Raw genomic sequence first — 19,921 nt, 5'->3', positions numbered from 1 at the left:
TTGGCTAAGGGTAGGAATGGGAACAGGGACACAGGTGTAAGGCTCTGTGGTGTCAGAGCTGGGAAGGGGGACACTAAGGAAGGAAACTGGAATCATGCTTGCTGGAAGTTCACCCCAATAAACATCAAATTGTTTGCACCTATGGACTTCAGGTTTTGTTGCTCTCTGTTCATGCGAGAAGGACCAGGGAAGTAAGCGGGTGAAGGAATAAGCCCCTAACAACTGCCATTGACATTAAAAAAAAGTAAGAGAAATTAAATATTCAGAGGTGAGACTCATCTTTACAGCATGTTGATCTAGACTTGTTCATTTGGTCAGATGGGGTGAGGCATTGGAAAGCTTTTTCTCACACATTGCAGCCTACCTTTAGACCACCTTTACTACAACTTTGGTTAATAAGTTTTTCAGTCCCATCTTGACTGCATGCTTTCTTTGCACAAACCAGCTTTCCCCCGTGCCAGAGATTCAATTGCACTGTTTAAAACCACAAAGTCTTCTTATGCCAAGTAGCTCCCTCCCCCTTAAATATGCTATACACTAGGTCTGAAAGTATGAGAACTGAGACTCTAGGCACTTTCCAAAGAGAGAAGGAGGAGGATCCATGCCCCAGGGAACACGCAATGTAAAAATAGACAGACAAGTTACCAAACAGAGGGTGGGTAGAGGAAAGATTTGCAACCAGCATGGAGTTGTATTAACAAATATTATAGAAATATGGTAACAGCATTATAGTGAGATTGGGTTTGATTTTACCACTTCGTACTTCCTTGTAGATTCAGGGTAATGTTGCTGGGACTGCAATTAAGGATGTGTTACATTGTTGGAGGAAGAAAGAAGATCCCTGTGAGGTAGCCGAGACTGTCTCTGTCAGTGAAAACTTGCTGTATAGAAATTCCTTTATGGTTAAATTTATATCCCATAACTTTGACCACCATTGCTTTTCAGGGTGTGTGTGTGTGTGTGTGTAATATCAGACTTGATTACCCTTTGTGGAATCCTATGCATAAGGTGAATTCTCTTTTTATAATGGAGATCTGTCTACCAGACTACAAGTGCATTAGCCGTACCAACCATGCTATGCTGCCAGAAACCAAAGGGACTCTTCTGATAGAAGACAAAGATGAAAAGTTGAACAGCGAATCATTTCAGAACCGGGCTTGCTGCAGTTCCAAGGAAGCATTCGCCCACATGGGCAGCTCCAAGTAGCAACTCATTTCTCTGGAATACAATTCTGAGAAGTGCTGAATCCCCTCTGAGCCACAAAGACAGTTTATGTAAAGAGGTTTAGCATGGTGACAGGGAGATACACACACAGTGATACAGACACCGTAGATCCCTGCACAAAAACCTTGAACATAACAAACACTTTTTTCCTCAGGCAAATGTCTAGCCCTTGAGGTTTTTGACCTTTTCAGAGGAAGTTACTTGAAAAGACAGAAGAAAGAGCTGGAAAAATATTTGTCAAAGTTTTTCTTTAAAAAAAATATTAATTAGGATTGATTCATTTACATCCCATGCTTTTCATTTATTGTGAAGGAAAAGGGAGAGATTATCCATATGTTGTTGCATTGGTTTAATAATAAAATTTTAAATACTTCTTTTACCTTTGCACATTTCTTTATATGCTGTAGAGTACACATGGCCAATTACTCGAAACAGGGTTTTATCCTCATTAGTTAAATTAAAGAAGTAAAACATCCATAACTATTTTTATTATTTGCAAAACACAGTGTTGTCTTGCTACACGGTCCCACATATGGCATGTTGCCGTTCTTTGGGACCCCTAATCAATCCTTCTCAACCCACTGGCAGATCTTGGCTTTGAGAGATGGAATTTGTTTCTGAAAGCAGGACATTTTGGGAGTCAAGCATCAAAATTCTTCTGTAAGGCCCTGCTCCTACAGAAACTGAGTGTGTGTTTCAATTTACACAGTGTAATAGACCCACTGAAATGTGAATAGGGCTACACAGCGGGACAGATCCTCAGCTGGTGTAAATTTTCATATTGGCTTCAAAGGTGCCAGGACCATTTACAGCAACTGAGAATCTGCCTCAGGGTGTACAAAGTTGAGCATGTTTGTAAATCTTTTCAGGACCCAGTTTTCCATATGTTAATTGTAAAGACTCAAATAGACAACAAGAATCATGCCTCTTTGAGCCAATTTTCTTGTTCTGCAGCTAAAATACAAATTACCTTTTGCATGGAAAAGTTTTCTGATTTAGCACAAGATTACATCACAAACTGGAGATGAATAATCTAACCCAGACTCAGAATAAAATAAATAAATCCTAGCCGTTGTTTCAATTTTCTCTGGAGAGGTTTTTGCACAGCTGTGTCACACTGTGGATTGACTACTTTAACTTTCAAGGGACCAAAGTTTCTCTAATACCAAGTAAGTGACTGAACCTTAATGCTCAGGAAAGGGTGTTTTAAAACTTTACATTTAAGAAAAAGAAATTTCTTAACAATTTTTGAAGGCGTATTGATGGTGAAATTAAAAGAACCCTGGGACGATGCAGGGATGCTTATTGTCTGTGCTGGTAGTCGTGGTTTTTAGCAATGCACACTTTGGATCCAGAGACAACAGGTCCTTCTGGAAATTTGTGTGTATAGAATACCAGCTTCTGTCTGACTTTCAGTGATAATTTGACATTCCTCCTTTCTAGAAGAAAGAAATTACATGGCAAATATATTTAAAATAGCCATGTGTTGCTCTGCACTGTTAATTCATTTTTTCACTGTGATCATTTCAAAATGTTCTATTGAAAAGTTTCAACATCCATATTAAGTTCATATGATCACTGTTAATAAAGGATTTTTATGATTGCATAATCAAGCACTCAAAAGTTAGGAAATGACAGAATTAAGGTTGTACGAGCAACATTAACTCTTCCTCCTTATGCTACAACTTCTAATGAAATGATCACGTGCTGTTTTTCCCCACAACCCCCATTGTTAAGTTCTTCTTCTTCTTCTTCTTCTTGAAATCCTGCCTTCAAATGATACTCTAGAAGCTCAATCTATTTAGTTTATCAAAGTTTAGATTAAAAGAAGTCTATATCATGTACTTATCAAACAGGTACTCTCTATATACCACCATAGGGCAAAGATATTCATTGGTTTTAAGTCCAGAAGGGACCATTATGATAATCTTTTAATTAAATTTCAAATGCAACATTCACTTTCCAGGAGATCAAACCCCTTCTGTGCCCTCTGTCTCCATTATGAAATCAGAAAATGAGAGCATTGCTGCTTGCCTGGCGAAAGATTTCTACCCTAAAGAATTGAAGATATTCATGAATTCTGACAGTCAAACTATATATGAAGCAACATCTATCCTCACATCTAGTGGGAAATACAGTGCCGTGAAAGTTGCCAAGTTGTCTTCAAATGAACTAGTGTCTTGCGCCGTTCAACATAACAGAAAACTTATTAAGAAAACCCAAACAGCTGAGGAGCCACCAGGTATGTTTTCGGGGTTTAAAGCTGAATAAGATAATATCTTTAAGATTAATTCAAATTTTATTTATCACATAGGATCACAGGGAAAGCCAGAATGGATCAGAGCATTCATCTACTCCAATGCTCTGTATGCTCTATACAGTATCCTGCTTCAAGGAAATTGAAAGAAATCCTACATAAAATTCTTATGTAAAAACATGTTTTGTACTAGAAACTCTAGGGCTCATATGCTTTCTCAGAGGGAAAGACTCTCCTTGACTTCACAGCACTATGGACCGGGCTAGAACTGTGCACAGGGTGAATTTCCACCATCCTGAATTGCAAATAAGTTTAGTGGGATTATTATATATCAGTATAAATCATTTCTGTTGGGTGTGGTTTACTGTCTTTCTTTTAGATTTCACATCTCCTGCTCCTGAGCCGTGCAACATTTCAAACTCCAGTCTTGAAGGTGAGTACCCAAATGAATGATTCTGTTGCTTACAAGCAACTTGTGAGATCTGGGGGGAAGCTATTGACTTCAACATCAGCTGAGAATCTGGCCTTGCTGTGTCTGGTAATTTAAATGTAACAAACATAGGACCAGGTTGTGCAACCTTTACTTATGTTGGTGAGCAGCTATTCACGCAAGTGGTCTCACTGGTGTGAATGGGAGGAAGTGCTCAGCAGCGTGCATAGGGGTCCTGCAGTCTAGCTCTGAGAGTCCAGTCCCTGCTCCCATCAACGTCAAGGGCACAGGACTGGAAAAAAAAATCTCCCCTGTGGTCTATTGGCTCCTACACATTGTTAACTCGTATTCCACATGTGCCCATTTCCCACTAACATCAATGAAAGTTCATCACATTCGTCTTCTTCTCTAATCATTTTCCACGGCAGAAGAGAGCTGCACCTTGCCAGCTTCACCTTTCTTACTCCTTCCCTCTAGCACAGAGATAGGCTTGGAAGGATGAGATTTTTTTATTCATAAAGGTCCATCAATATCAGTTTCACCTCACACACAGAAACCAACAACAAAAATATTTCTACTAATAATAATGGAAATTTTCAAAGTAAGCAAAGCAACATAAGAAAAATGCTGCTTGAGAACTTATTAGAGTTTGACTTAAGGGTATTTACTTTGTATATTTTGACATAGGATATTGACAATCCGCATTTTAATGTTTATAAAGCTGTAATTTATTGAATCTCAAAATCTACTATTATTAAATAATTATTGTCTGACCCCCAATAATTTCATACAACTGTGAAAAATTTAAATCAATAGAAATGGAAAAAATACTTAAAACCATTGATATTATCTGTCTAAAATATTGAAAAATAAAATTTGTATTCTGTCAAGCCTATACAGACAAACACACACACACAAATATCTTTCATCATTCTATTTGGCTTTGTGATAATATGAATTTTCATGGTGAACCCACAACATTGTTTCATATTTTGTAGACAAGAATGAGGAGAAAAGCGTGAAGATGTTATCCGCGGCTCTGCTGGCTTTGGAAATTGTGCTTGCAAAGAGCATCGTCTTCAATGTGAGCATGATTGCAAGATTAGTCTTTGAGGTACGTGATACTTTGCAGTGGAGACAGGGCTCTGACATTTTTCACACTAATGTCTGCTAACAGCACCTAGGGCAGGTCTTTTTAACATGCTAGTAAAAGGCAGATCATCATGCCTAAGTCCTGCCTAGACTAGCAGGAAGAGAAGACATAGAAGGAGAAGAATTGTTTTGTGGTTAGGGGCTTGGTTTCCTTCCCTGCTCTTCCATGTTCTGTGTCAGTTTGAGCAAGTCACTTATGTTCTTTTGAATGTTCTGACTTTAGTCTCTCTCTGTCTTGGGTCTCCAGGTGTAGAATGGGAATAACAGTATTCCCCTACCTCACAGAAGGTGTCCGAAAGTTCTCAGCTATTACACTAAAGGATGTCATATAAGTACCTTAGAGTGATAGCACTCACACAGTTGCTACCATTAGTCATGAAATAGTGGTTTGCTGTGTTGATTTCAGGATATTAGAGAGACAAGGCAGGTGAGGTAAAATCTTGTACTGGACCAACTTCTGTTCGTGCAAGAGACAAGCTTTTGAGCTACACAGAGCTATTCTTCAGCTCTCTTTCTCCAACAGCAGTTGGTTCAGTAGAAGATATTGCCTCACTCACCTTGTCTCTATGAAATGGCAGGACATTTCACAGAATGTTTGTGTAATCAAGGCTCCTGATTTAATCAAAGATCTCCTGTCTCTAGTGTGGATGTTCATATTTATTCGCGATGCACTAGTGCCTAGTATAGGGCCAGCTGAGGTGAGGGCTCCATTATTCTGGGCACTGCTCAGACACATGATGAGAGGCAGTCCCTGCCTCACATTGCTGACAATTGAAATACAAAAAAAAAAAAAAAAAAAAAAACGGATAAAAGAAGGATCAATATTCCCATTTTACAGATGCAGAGAAGGTCTACGGTTACATAGGGAGTTTGTGGCGGAGCCAGGAACTGAAGCCAGATCAGAGAGTCCTAGCATGGTGCCTCCCACAGCACCATCCTTCATGGCTGGAAGTTGAAGCTAGACAAATTCAGGATGGAAATAAGGGGCAAATTTTTAATGTTGAGAAAAATGAACCCTTGCAACAATTTACCCAGGATCATATGGATTCTCCATCAGTGAAATTTTTTAAACCAAGAGGGGATACTTTTCTGAAAGATCTATAGGAATTGTTCTGGGGCAAGTTCTATTGTCTGTGTTATCCAGGAGGGCAGGATCCCAATGGTCCCTTCTGGCCTACGAAAGCCTCATTCTGGAATTGGTTCACTTGTGAAAGTCCCCCGGATGTCACTATAACTTCAGCACCTGTGTGATGAATATGTAATTGGGATTCGCCATGTGGAAAAGACCAAATAATTTAGCTGTAACAAAATAAATGAACATAATAATTAATAACAATGTCACTGTTGTTATTCTAGGTTTGCAAGAAGGAGCGAAGAAGGACCTGAGAAACAGTGCTAAATTTCTGTCAACTTTAATTATATATACTGCTTTCGATATTGACAATTAGTCTGCATTTGTTGTTGCTAGGAATAGATTTTTAACAAGCTAATTTTGGTAACTGAATAACAATTGTAGAGACTGGAGGAGATTTTCTATTTTAAAGTTTATTTTGTATTCTCTCAAATCTTTTCTTGCCCCGTGGAAAAAAAACCAACAACCTGACTTTAATACAAACCTACCACGTTTCTTAGGCTAGAAAAATACTAGAATGTCTGACAGCTAAGTTATACTGATTGTGCAAGGATTTTTGGGAGCATAGACTTTGAAAGATGATGGTCTTTTTAAAAATGTCTTCTGATGTTTTGCATTCATGTATTTTCCTTTCCTATTTTTATATGAAAACAATGTTTTATGTTTTGCTGGATGTTGCTTACACAATAAAAAATTGTCGCACAACAAGAGTTGTTTCTTTTAACAATATTAAATGATTTAACCCTATAAATAGAATAGAGAGAACCTATAAATGGCAGAAACTTTCCCCTCCAGAGGTGCTAGCTCCAATCCAGCTCCATGTTGTGGGGGAGACTTTCTGATTTGGGGGAACAGGGAGTGGAATACGGGCCTTTCCTCTCTAGGGGGCGTCAGCTCTGATCCAGTGCCCAGGCAGGGAGACTGGCTGACTCCGGCGGTGGGGAATGAAATGCAAGACCTTTCCCGGCTCGGGGTGTTGGTTCTGATTTCGCCCCAGGCCAGAGAGATTGGCTGGGGTGAGTGAATAGGATACAGGGCCTTTCTCCAGTCTGGCCACACTTTGGAGGAACTAGATGTGGAGCAAAGGCGGAAGTGAGGGAATGGGATTTGACGACTATTTTAAAAAATGAAAACAAAGAAATTAGTTAGTTTTTCCTTCTGCTACATGAATAAAATGATGCTTATTCTCTCTTAACCAGAGTCCATGAAACTCAGATTTTCTGGGTGTGAGCTCATTGGCCCTCATAAAATGAGGATACGCAAATCGTGTAACTAACGAAAGGAAATCCATAAAATAAAGAAATTCATGAATCCTATTAATTGTGACTATTAAAAAAAATATCTGGGTGCAGCAAAGTCAGGACTAAAGCTGAGCAAATAACTGATTTTTTGGTTCAGTGCTTGTATGAAAAATAAAAACAGAAAAGTTTCATTTTGCATTGAGCACAAATGACAGTTTTTCAGTTTTTCTCACCAAAATGAAAACATTATGTTTTGGGTTTAATACAATGATTTGTTCAACCTGAAATGAAACATTTCAGTTTAGGATGTTTTTTACCTTTATTTAAAATAGTTAAATCTACCTAACATCATTCTGATACACAAAGTCAAAGTATTTTTGTTTCAAAAATCCCAAAATGAAACGTTTTGACTTTTTTTGGAAAGTTTTTTTCCCCCTCCAGTTTTTCTGGCTGCAACTATTTGCTGAATTTGACCCATATTCATGAACAAACTTGATTGACTTGAAACTGTGTATTTTGGAGAATAAACTAGTCACAAAACCAAAAGCCCAACCCTCACCCTGCTCTAGGCAGGGCTGAGGTGCCTTAGCACAAAGGAGCTGGAGAAGCTTGCCAAGAGTCAAAGAGTTTCAGAAGCACACTGGGGATTTAGGAGTACAAATCCCATTGACTCGGAATAGAAATTGTACTTCTAAATCCGAGAGGTATTTTCTAAAATCTCACTCTCTTCCTAGTTCTAGTCAGGGATTTTCTGCCCCGAAAAATGAGGCACTCTATTCCCCAAAGAGTTTTCAGTCCAGGAAAACTGAGTAAGAAATCCAGAATTAGAATGCCATTATTTATCATGTCTATTTTGGTCCTACCTAGAGATTGGTGCCTGATGGTGCTGGGCACTGAACATACCCAGTGGGTAACTGAGATCTGGGCCCTATTGTGCTGGGAGTGGCACAGACAGAGAGTAAGAGACAGCCCCTGCCCTGAAGAGTTTATAGTCTACATAGACAAGGCAGGAAAAGGGAGGTGGAATTGGCTACAGCACAAACCAGAGTGGGCAGAGTTTTGGGACACACCTGTTAGGTCTGTTCTTAGTACTTTCCACCAAAGAGCTAAGCAGCATGCAGCCCAGAGTCTCTGAAACTCAGCTCACTCTGGGGTGGAGTTCATTTATCTTATAAAACAGGCGAATATGCAAATTGCATAGCCACATTTCCTGCTTAGCGCTGGCTAGTCCCCTGACCCTGCAGCTCTCGGAGACACAACCCACAGCCCCTCGGGTCCGTGCAGTTACCAGCCAACCCCCTGGGACCTCTCCCCAGAGTCAGAAAGATGAAACACTGGCTCAGCATCACATCCATTCTATTTGCTTTCAAAGGTAATTTAATTGCTAAAGATGTTGGAGGTTCTTTTACATATGAGTCTTACTGTCTGTTTTTTCCATCCAGGAGTCCAGACAATCCATGAATTTGTAGCATCCGGTGGAGAAATTAAAATGCTTGGGGACTCTCTCCAGATCTCCTGCATAACCTCTGGATTCACCTTTAGTTCCTCCAGCATGAACTGGGTAAGACACGCTCCTGGGAAAGGACTGCAGTGGGTTGCCTATATTAGCCAAGCCGGGGATACAATACGTTACTCTGAGTCTGTGAAAGGGCGATTTACCATCTCCAGAGACAATTCCAGGAGCCTGCTGTATTTGCATATGACTGCGCTGAGACCTGAGGACGCTGCTGAGTATTACTGCATGTGGGACACAGTGTGCAGAAGGCAGCCGGAGCTCAGACAAGAACCTTCACTTGTGGTTGTTGGGGGAGCAGATTTCTGCTGAGGAAGCTGAAGGCCTGAACGCTAGAAAATCCTGATAGAAACAGGTGGAGACAATCCACTCTGCGTTAACTATAGTACAGGGATACCTGCTTCCATCCACTTTCTTTCTCTGGAACTGAATACCAAGAAACTTTTCCTTTTCCCCTGGCACCAGCTCTTTCCTGTCCCCTTGAGCACCCGCGTTCCCCTCCACCCCTGCCCCACAACTCTCACCAAAGGGGCTTACCTGTGCTTCATGATGGGGCAGAAGGAGATCTTGCAAGGTGTGGGGGGATGTCTCCAACATTGGCTGGGGTTAAAGAGAATATACAAGGTTTTATGTTTTTCTTGAACAGGGCACAAGGACTGGGTGTTTCTGACATACTGGATGTGCCCATCTATCTATCTGGGTTGTATGCTATGTTTTGTAGCCGTGTTGGTCCCAGGATATTAGAGAGACAAGGTGGATGAGGACACATCTTTTATTGGACCAACTTCTGTTGGAAAGTGAGACAAGTTTTTGAGCTACCAGACCTGCGGAAGAGCTTTGGGTAGCTCAAATGCTTGTCTCTGTCAACAACCGAAATTGGTCCAAAAAAAGATATTACCTCACCCACCATGTCTCTCTCCCTACCGAGTGGCTATTATAAAGTAAATAATAAATACTAGTACTTGCGCTTTGAGCTGTTAATAAAAACTATACAGGACCCGGATGGCAACACCCTTAATCAGGCTGAATAGTTCCAGTGAAGGAAGGTGGCTATTTTGGGGATAAAGTACTACCAAATGTAGAAGGATCACAGGTTTCAGAGTAACAGCCGTGTTAGTCTGTATTCGCAAAAAGAAAAGGAGTACTCGTGGCACCTTAGAGACTAACCAATTTATTTGAGCATAAGCTTTCGTGAGCTACAGCTCACTTCATCGGATGCATACCGTGGAAACTGCAGAAGACATTATATACACAGAGACCATGAAACAATACCTCCTCCCACCCCACTCTCCTGCTGGTAATAGCTTATCTAAAGTGATCACTCTCCTTACAATGTGTATGATAATCAAGTTGGGCCATTTCCAGCACAAATCCAGGTTTTCTCACCCTCCGCCCCCCCCCACACACAAACTCACTCTCCTGCTGGTAATAGCTTATCCAAAGTGACCACTCTCCTCACAATGTGTATGAAAATCAAGGTGGGCCATTTCAGGGGGTGAGAAAACCTGTATTTGTGCTGGAAATGGCCCAACTTGATGATCACTTTAGATAAGCTATTACCAGCAGGAGAGTGGGGTGGGAGGAGGTATTGTTTCATGGTCTCTGTGTATATAATGTCTTCTGCAGTTTCCACAGTATGCATCCGATGAAGTGAGCTGTAGCTCACGAAAGCTCATGCTCAAATAAATTGGTTAGTCTCTAAGGATCACAGTGTGACCCAGACTAATGGACAGACCTTCTCCCAAGCAGCTTACATCTTGAACAGATCAAAAAAAAAAAAAAACAAAGAAAAGAAAAGAAAAGAAAAGAAAAGAAAAGGGGAGTGGGACCAGGCTAGGACAGAAGGCAAAGTAGTCAGCCCATGGGAACCTGAGCCCACCTGTGGTTAACTCCATGAATATTATTTTTCCCCCTCAGTCAAGCAACACCAAACTGTGGTATATAAAATGCTGGTTCTCCTGGGCTGGAGTTCATCTGACTTTTATAAAATGGAACCTGTGCAAAATGCATAACTGAACTTCCCGTTTAAAGCCTGTGATTCCCCTGACACTGCAGCTCTTGGAGAGAAAATCTACACAATCTGCATCTCTCTGTGTCCGTGCAATTAACAGCAAATTCCCCTGAAAACTCTCCTCAGAATCAGAGATATGCTATTATGGCTCCATATTGCATCCTTTCTATTGGTTCTCACAGGTGATTTAATCCCTATGGACATGGGAGATGCCCAAGTATTATTAGAGAAGTCTTAATGTCTCTTTTTTCTACCCAGGGAGTCAGTCAAAATTAGAAATTGTGGCGTCTGGTGGAGAAGTTAAAATGCTCAGGGACTCTCTCCAGATCTCCTGCAAAACCTCTGGATTCAGTTTTGATGATTATGGGATGACCTGATACCCTATATGCTTGGACAGGGACTGGAGTGGGTATCAACCATTAGCTATTGGGCTGGAGATACAAAAAATTACGCTGATTCAGTGAAAGGCCAATTCACCGTCTCCAGGGACAATCCCAGTAACCTGCTGTATTTGCACATGACTAACCTTAGACCTGAAGATGCTGCTGAGTATTACTACATGTTGGACACAATGTGCGCCAGGCAGTCTGTGCTCAGACGAGAATGGGTTTTACTGCAGAAGATTTCTGCCGTGGAGGCTGAAGACCTGAACAGTAGCAAATCCCAAAGGAAACCAGCTCAGACAATCCGCTCAGCTTTAACAATAGTAACAGGTTACCTGTTTCCATCCACTTTCTTCCCTGACCCTGGATCCTGGATTCCTTCCCCTAGTACCAGCTTTCCCCTTGTGGCAACCTTCATTCCCCCGCTCCATCCACTCTTAGTCTCCAAGGGACAACAGAAACCAAGGCCTCTCACCTCTCAAGGCCTTGTAGGGACTCCAGCCAAAGGAACTTAATTGTGCTTCAAAATGGGGGCAAAGGGAGGTCTTGGAAGATGCATGGGGATGTGTCCACATGGGAGAGGGGACAGAAAGAACATGCAATGTATTAGTGGGTTTCTTAAACAAGACGGCAAGGACTGGTGGGCTTTGCCATATTAGATGTGACCAGTGCAGGCCTCTATCTACTTAATTATCTAATATAAACAATACAGAGTCGTGTTTGTGCTTTGTTCAGTTAAAACAAACAAACGCCACAGAGGGCCAGCTTGCAATAGCCTTACCTGGGTGAATTGTTCCACTGAAGGCAAGGTGGCTTGTGGAATAAGGAACAACTTATTGTAAGGATACCACAATGTGACCCATAGCAACAGACAACCCTGAAGAGCTTGGCTTTTAAATGGAAAAACCAAAGAAATAGACAAAGAAAAAGGGAGCAAGATACAAAATAAAGCAGGGGTTCTCAACCTTGGACCGCAGCTTGTTCAGGGTAAGCCCCTGGCGGGCCACGAGATGCTTTGTTTACCTGAGCATCTGCAGGTTCGGCCACTCCCAGCTCCCAGTGGCCACGGTGTACTTGCATATGACTACCCTTAGATGTAAAGACCCTGCTGAGTGTTACTGCATGTGGGACACAGTATGCAGAAGGCAGCTCAGACAAGAACCTAGAATTGTGGTTCTTAGGAGCAGATTTCTGCTGGAGAAGCCAGAAAAACATGGTAGAAAAAAGCAGAGAAATTCCAGTTTTCTTGAAGGAAAAGAAAGAAAAAAAAAAAAAAGAAACTCTGGGTCTCTCTGTGTAAGAGAAATTTCATTTGCATGCACATCTATTCAGGGTTTGGTGGCAATGAATAGGTACATGCAAATGTGAATGCCTTATACACTGCATTTTACTGAAGAAGCCAGATTAAGAACTAAAAAATGCGTCTTTTTAGACTCTAAAATGATGACTCTCATTATATCTTTCTTTATACATTGGGATGCAAATTGGGGCTGATAATTTAGGGCTAATTTTAGTCACTATACCATATTCATTATGGGCCAGATTTCCCAATGTACGTAGATCCCTACAGATGCAGATGGGACTCAGGTGATAAATATCTTTGAGGATCCAGGTCCTAGTGAGATTTTTAAAGAGTCTAAGTAGGTTAGGCAGCTAACTGCTATTTAAATCAAAACTATTCAGCATCTAGCCTATTTAGACACCTTTGAAAATCCCATTAGATGTCTATCTGCATCTTTAGGCATCTAAGTACATTGGAAAATCTGGCCACATGGTTAGGATTTTCAAAGGAGCCTAATGAGTTTGGTGCCCAACTCGCACCTTTGATAATGCCATCCAAAATAAGATTAGTTGAGAAGTACAGTACAATATGAGCAAAGAGCTGGGGAGGGGGAGGAAGAACAGAACTGGAAGCTTAAACATTTCAGATTGTGAAGACAGGAGATATCTATGGATTCTTTTATCACTACACACCTCCATTGTGAAGTTCATAAAATCAAATATTTAACCACAAACATCAAGGTGGGCATTTTTAAAGTGAGTTAGGCACCTTAATCTCATTGAAATCCAATAGGAGTTAGGTGCTGAACTCACTTATGCCCTAGAAAATTTATCTAAGGTATTTATATGGGTCACATTAGCATAGTATCTGTTTTAACATATTTATCCTCACAGTGCTCCTGTCAGTAACCCCGTGAAGCTCTAATGCTTGTACTTCCCACCAACAGAAGCTGGTCCAATAAAAGATTATCTCACCTCCTTTGTTTCCCTCATACCTTGGGGCCAACACGGCTACAACAACACTGCAAGTTACTCCCAGTCGGCACATGGGAAAATGAGGTATAAAGAGCATGAGGGTATGTTTCTCAAAAGTACCAAGTGATTTAGGAGCCTCTAGGTCCCATTTTCAAAAGTATCTTTTAAAATCAATCCTATGCTTGGTTCAGTCAGAATCTTCACCTCTCAGGTTCTCCTGAATTCTTTTCTTTCAATAGAGTTTGTTGGCATTTGTTGTTTGCAAGTCTCATCTCATCTATGTATTTTGGTTTCCCAGCTAAGAGAAAGTATTTGTTCAGAGTCAGAGAAAAGAGTCTCTGGGTGGATTAGTGTGAAAACGTTTTAGAAAAGCCTTTGAATTTACAGTTTGTTTAATCTGGTTCCAGAATACGTGCATCAAAAGAGTCAGCACAGCATGGGAACATTGCTTCCAGAACTTCACACGACAGATAATAGAACTGGTCTAGAGAACGTTACACCGACAACAGGCTGTCAGGCTTCTCTGCCCATGAGCAGCTGATACCATTTCCTCTTTCTCACACTGGGACCTAAAAGGACAGATTCCAGATCTGGTGTAAACTGTGCTATGGCAGTGTACAGCAGATGAGGGACTATCCCCAAACGTAAAATCCTTGGGAAAAGGATACAAGAGTCTCAAAGCCATTTTCTTTTTAAAAAATTTCAGTATTAGAAGTGTTTGGGAAGACTCTCTCAGGTTAGACAAAGTGCTCAGCTGTAATTCTATCTGATACTTTTAAACTAAATAATTTGGAATTGATGGGTCAGCTTCTCAAGGGGTATAAATCATCAGAGCTCCATTGACTTCACCATAGCTGTGCTGATTTACAGCAACCAGAGTTCTGGGGTAAAATTTTCAAAAGACACCTAATGACCTAGAAGTCTAAGTCCCATTTTCAAAAAGGTATTTAGGCACTTTAAGATGCTGATAGGTGCCTAGTGCAATTTTCAAAAGCACTTAAGCAATTTAGGCAGCTAACTGCCATTGAAATGAATGAGAGTTAACTGCCTAACTCACTTAGGTATTTTTGAAAATGTGACCCTGAAAGTGCTAAGTCATTTTTGAAAATGATACTTAGGCTTAGATAGTTTTGACTTTTTTACCCTTGGTCTGATATCTTCGAAATGAATATACTGTGGCCTTGGTAAGAGGCAGAAAGCACATGGCTTTTTATGGTTAATTTGAAAAATTCGAACGGAAGGAATGACTCAACTAACTTTTTAAGAGAATCTCCCCTCAGATATTTTGTTTTGGGATGGGTAAAGGCAGTAATACAAGACATGGAAGGGAAGAACAGTCACTTTTCCTAGGAGGGTGGTGAATGTGTATGTGAAAGGACTGGACTAGTTAATTAACAAGATTAATATTTATCTTGTGCTCTCCTTTGCTTGGTCTGACAATTCAATGGCTTACTATACTCAATAAGGAGATATTTGCATAGATTTTTAGGAGCATACTTTATTTTGCTCAATAAAATTGATCCTTCCTGCTGCAGCAAACTGATTTAAATTGGAATGAACGGAGTTTTGAGAAGTCACCTCCCTTCATACCCTGCCACAGCCATAGAGAGAGACGACAACTTTGTAAAGAAGTGTATCACTGTGGAGTTTGACTCTCCTGGGACAAAAGTTACAGTAGATCCAAGTAAGTTCTTGAAGTAAACCATTTAAACCTGGAAAGAGAATTCTTATACTCTATATGTTATTAGAATCTGAAAAATCACAATGTATTAATTTTTAAAATATAAATATTATACATTCCTGTTTTATGAAGCCATCTTTACATGATTACAAATAACTGTGTGTCTGGGGAACTATGTTTTAGTAAAATGGATCCAAATCCTCCGCAGGTTTGAACCAGCATTCTTTCACTAAGTTACTGCAGCCAGACACTTCACTGGTGTAAACTGGCTGTAGATCCATTGGAGTCAGTGGGCCAGATCCCCAGAGGGCATGAATCATCTGTAGCACCATTTGCATTCGTGGGCCAGGTCCCCAGCTAATGTAAACTGGCATAGCTCCATAGAGGTCAATGGAACACTGTGGCTTTATAGTACCTGAGGATTTGGTCCATTATGATTAGAACTTGAAGATATGATTGGAGTTAAGATGAGAAGTTTAGTTTTGTGTCAGTTCATTCTTTGCTGGGCTCATTCTTTGCCTGCACATTATCTGGAATTATTGCTGTCACATTGCTGTCTCATATTTATATCCCGTGACAAAATGCAAAACTCTCTTCCAGTGTGGGTGATGGTTTGACATCTCTAATCTGTAGCACAGAAAAATCGTATAGCAGGTACTTTTGTTTTCTAATATAAATTGATATAATTACCACTTTCCTAGGGAGCATATTCCATAGTCTCTTTGTTCTCCGTGTGAGCATTATAGTTAATTACCCAGACAAAAAATATTTTCTTAATTTATCCAAGTTTCCTCTCACTAGATTCCTAGAAAAATCCTGAACATTTTTCTTATTCCCATCCATGTTGGGAAGTCCCTTTGTCTGTTTTCAAAGAGTTATCACTTCCTCCCTTAGTTTTTGCTTAGCCATGCAGTACACACGTCTACTTCTTCTTCTTCCATCCAGTGTCAACAATCAAGATCCCAGCCCAACCAATGGGACTTGTGCTATAGACTAGACAAAGCTGTAGGAAAAAGGAATGGCCATTACCCCCATTTTACAGATGGGAAAAGAAAGCACAAGAGAGGTTGGTCTGGGACTAAGGCAATCTTGGTTCTAAAACTTCCTCTGACATTGACTTGCTGAGTGGTTTGGTGAAGTGACTTCATCCCTCTGTTCCTCAGTTTCCAATCTGTAAAATGATGCTAAAAGTTCATTAATTCACAGGTCTATTTTCACAAAATGGGATTCTTTTACTTTAACTTGAGTTAGGTCAGAGTCCAATTTATGAATATATCTAAGGTGCTTAGATACTACTTCCATATAAGAAGATACATCATCTGAGCTCTGTAATAAAAATGGAATGCCTAGCAACTTCACTTTTGGGTGTTGTGCTATCAAAGGGTCAAATTCCACCCACAGTTACATGCACATTACCACATTAAATTCAATAGATTTGCACCTGCATAAATAAAGGCAGAACTTGGACCCCTTCATGCCTCAGAGATCTGCAGCACAGAAAAGATATCTGTTATACAGATGATCATAGAACAAAGATGTGCTTTTGTTCAAAAGAGGTTTCCTGCCAAATTGATATACCCCCCCAACAGCTCAAGCTGTTTTATGCTCTGCCACAACATAAAGCCATCTTAAATTAATTAAGTTGGGCTTGTGGCTGCTTTGGGTTGCTGGAGTGATGCAAAGAAGGTAGAGTTTTAAATAGAAAGAAACACATTTTCTTTTTTCACCTTTGAATTTGTTCATGAAATCAGAGAACTGAACTTGAAAACGCTGAAGTAGAAATTCAGTTACCAACTCTGCATGTATATATGAAGATGCTGCAGACATTAAATTTGGAGTTTTAGGCCTTCATTCTTGAAAGTGACTCGTAATTTTGGGTGCCCAACTTGGGACCCCATAAGTGGGACTAATTTTCAGAGGGTGGATGGTGAATATATTTTGAATGAGGCCTCCTTAAGGTGTCCTAAATTGGGGAGCCAAAAACTGAAGCCCACCAAATTAAAAATCAATTTAAAAGATCTCGGCCCTATCCTTAACCTCAGCACCTAACTGTAAAATGTTCTGTGTGATTTCTTTTCATGAGAACAGTGACACTTCAGAGTTGACCTTTTGCCCTGCCATGCATGACAACATGATCAATTCCTCCTTTCAGATAACCCAACACCTTCTCAGCCTTCTCTCGTGATTTTGAAATATGAAGACTCCAGTGGCTCAACAGCTTGTTTAGCAAGAGATTTCTACCCACCCGAACTGAAGATGTCCATGAATACTGACAGCCCCGTTCTCTATGAAACCATTGAGCCTGTCCTCTCATCCAGAAAATACCATGCCATAAAGGTTGTCAACATTACATCGAACCAAGATGTGCATTGCTCAGTACAACACCACAACAAAAAGTTTAATAAAATTCTTGCTGCAGAGAGACTGCCAGGTATGGTGTTATGGATCAGAGAAGAATGACCCCTAGTAAATTCTTTAACACTGGCTGAGATCCTCAGCTTGCATAAACCACTGTTGTTTCGTTGAAGTGACACTGATTTTCAACAGCTAAGGATAGGCTTTTAAGACCAGAAGGGAGCATTATGATCATCTTACTTGAGTTCCTGCATAACCCAGGCCAGAGAAGTCTGTGCCGCAGTTCCTGCACTGGAGGGAATGAGTCTTCCCTATTCTGTTGGTTAGCACTTGTGGGCAGACGTCGATTCTCAATTTTCTGTGTCCAATTTAGATTTTTTTACCTGCATAAGGGATTTGCAAATTAGCTGCTCTCATCCCCTAATCGTCTTTGAAAATCTGAGACTCCATGTGATGATGAGTTTATCACCTCCCTTGGTAATACCCACAGTTTAATTACCCACACTGTAGAGGAGTTGCGTACTATTTCCAGTTTGATATTATTGACTTGGAGAAAGCTTTTCAAAAGTACCTAAGGGCCCGATTCGCAAAGGTATTACTGTGTCTAAAGATAAAGATTGGTCTCTAGTGGGATTTTGCAACAGCACCTAATAGGTTAGATGCCTGAATCCCATTGAAAGCCAATGGGACTTAGGCTCTTAACCTGTTTATGACCTTTAATACCACTCTCTGTCTACCTCCATCTTTAGTTGCTTACCTTTCAAATCTGGACTTTTAAACCCTAAACTCCATTGACGTTCAATGAAACTTCGGCTTCCAAATGTCTATATCTCTTTTGAAAATGGGACTTAGGCTCCTAAATCAAAAAGGGACAGTTTTTAAAAGGTATTTAGCCATTTACAGATGCACCCAGCAGAATTTTCAAATGCACCTAGATTCTTAATTTCTACTGACATCCACTTTCGAAAATCCCTCTAGGTGTCTAGTTGCAAGGTAGCTAAGTATCCTTAAAGACCTGTGAAAAATTTACCCTATATTTTCTTCTGTTTTTGTCTTCTATGCCAGAAATCTTCTCCCTGTGTTGGTACTTTTAGAGTGAGAGCACATCACCCCTTAATATTCTTTTAAATAAGTGAAATAGATACAAGCTGGGAGATAATCTTTCAGGGCCTCAGCCCCAGCTGATGTAAACTGGAGTGGCTCCACTAAGTCAAAAGTGCTGCACCTATTTACATGGGCTAAGAAACTGGATCTCGGTCCAGAAACTTAACTGAATCAAAAATCTCAGACATTTCCTTTGTTCATCATGGAAAGTGTGTGTTCATCACTTGTGTTTCATTTTCTTTCTCTTCAGCTTTAACAACTCCTGGACCTACCACAAGCTCAATTGAGATCTGCAGAACATCAACTCCTAGCCCCCAAGGTTAGTTTGAAAATAAGTGGAATTTTAGGGCTTGATTCACTGCTGAGTTATTCCAGTTTTATATCATTGTAACCCCATTGATTTCAGTGGAATTACACCAACGGCAACTTGTATTTCAGTGGTGAATCAAGCCAACAGACCAGATCTTCAAATGATATAAATGTGTGTAGCTTCCATTGGCTTCTATTCCAGTTGAGAATCTGGCCCGACATGTGGCTTGACTCACTGAAAACTAATAGTGATCTGAACTATGTAAAAAATTGTCCTTTGCCATCTGCTCTGAACATCTGTTATCCTAGAGTCTGATTTCCAGTGCACATTCTGCACTGTTTCTACACCTGCAAAACTGTATCGGTTTGTTTACCACATTGTTTTTGTGCTGATATCAAATTGCCACTTCAAAGCCACAATCTCTCTTGCACTTTTGCAGATGAAGATATGGAGAAAATGAATGCGCTGTCTATCACTGTGCTGGGCTTGAGGGTGTTGCTAACGAAAAGCATTGCCTTGAATATGCTCCTGGTCACTAGATACCTTTATTTCTGAGGTAAGAACTGAGGGTCAGTGGGGTTTAGGGCCTTTTTATGTCCTCCAAAGAGGTGTGCATTACACACAGGGGGAAAAGGTTGTTCAGACTCCATTGTCCACCCTCCCATCCTCTTTTACAAATGAAGAGACAAGGCCTTAAGGTTCAATCACTGATTTTAGGTTTTAGAGAGCTGGGTTCAAGTCCAGGTATTCCCTACATTAATTTAGGCAAGATACAAAAAGCCGTATTTTAGAGGCTTTTATGCACATATGCACCTAACAGGTTTTTCAAAAGGAGTAGGTGCCTAACCCCCAGCGTGTTTTTGGAAGTCCCA

The 19,921-nt window shown here is 40.4% G+C and overlaps 1 gene segment (V, D, J or C); it reads left to right on the top strand.

Annotated features, from left to right (window-relative positions):
* The first annotated feature begins 15,153 nt into the window (after positions 1 to 15,153).
* Positions 15,154 to 19,604, top strand: LOC311529604 (T cell receptor delta constant-like). The segment is given in 4 exons: positions 15,154 to 15,283; positions 17,433 to 17,711; positions 18,990 to 19,058; positions 19,489 to 19,604.
* The last annotated feature ends 317 nt before the right edge of the window (positions 19,605 to 19,921 follow it).

Source organism: Lepidochelys olivacea, assembly GCF_965140295.1.
Source record: "Lepidochelys olivacea isolate rLepOli2 genome assembly, chromosome: 13".
Classification (NCBI taxonomy): domain Eukaryota; kingdom Metazoa; phylum Chordata; order Testudines; family Cheloniidae; genus Lepidochelys; species Lepidochelys olivacea.
This window is presented reverse-complemented; position numbering and strand designations above follow the sequence as displayed.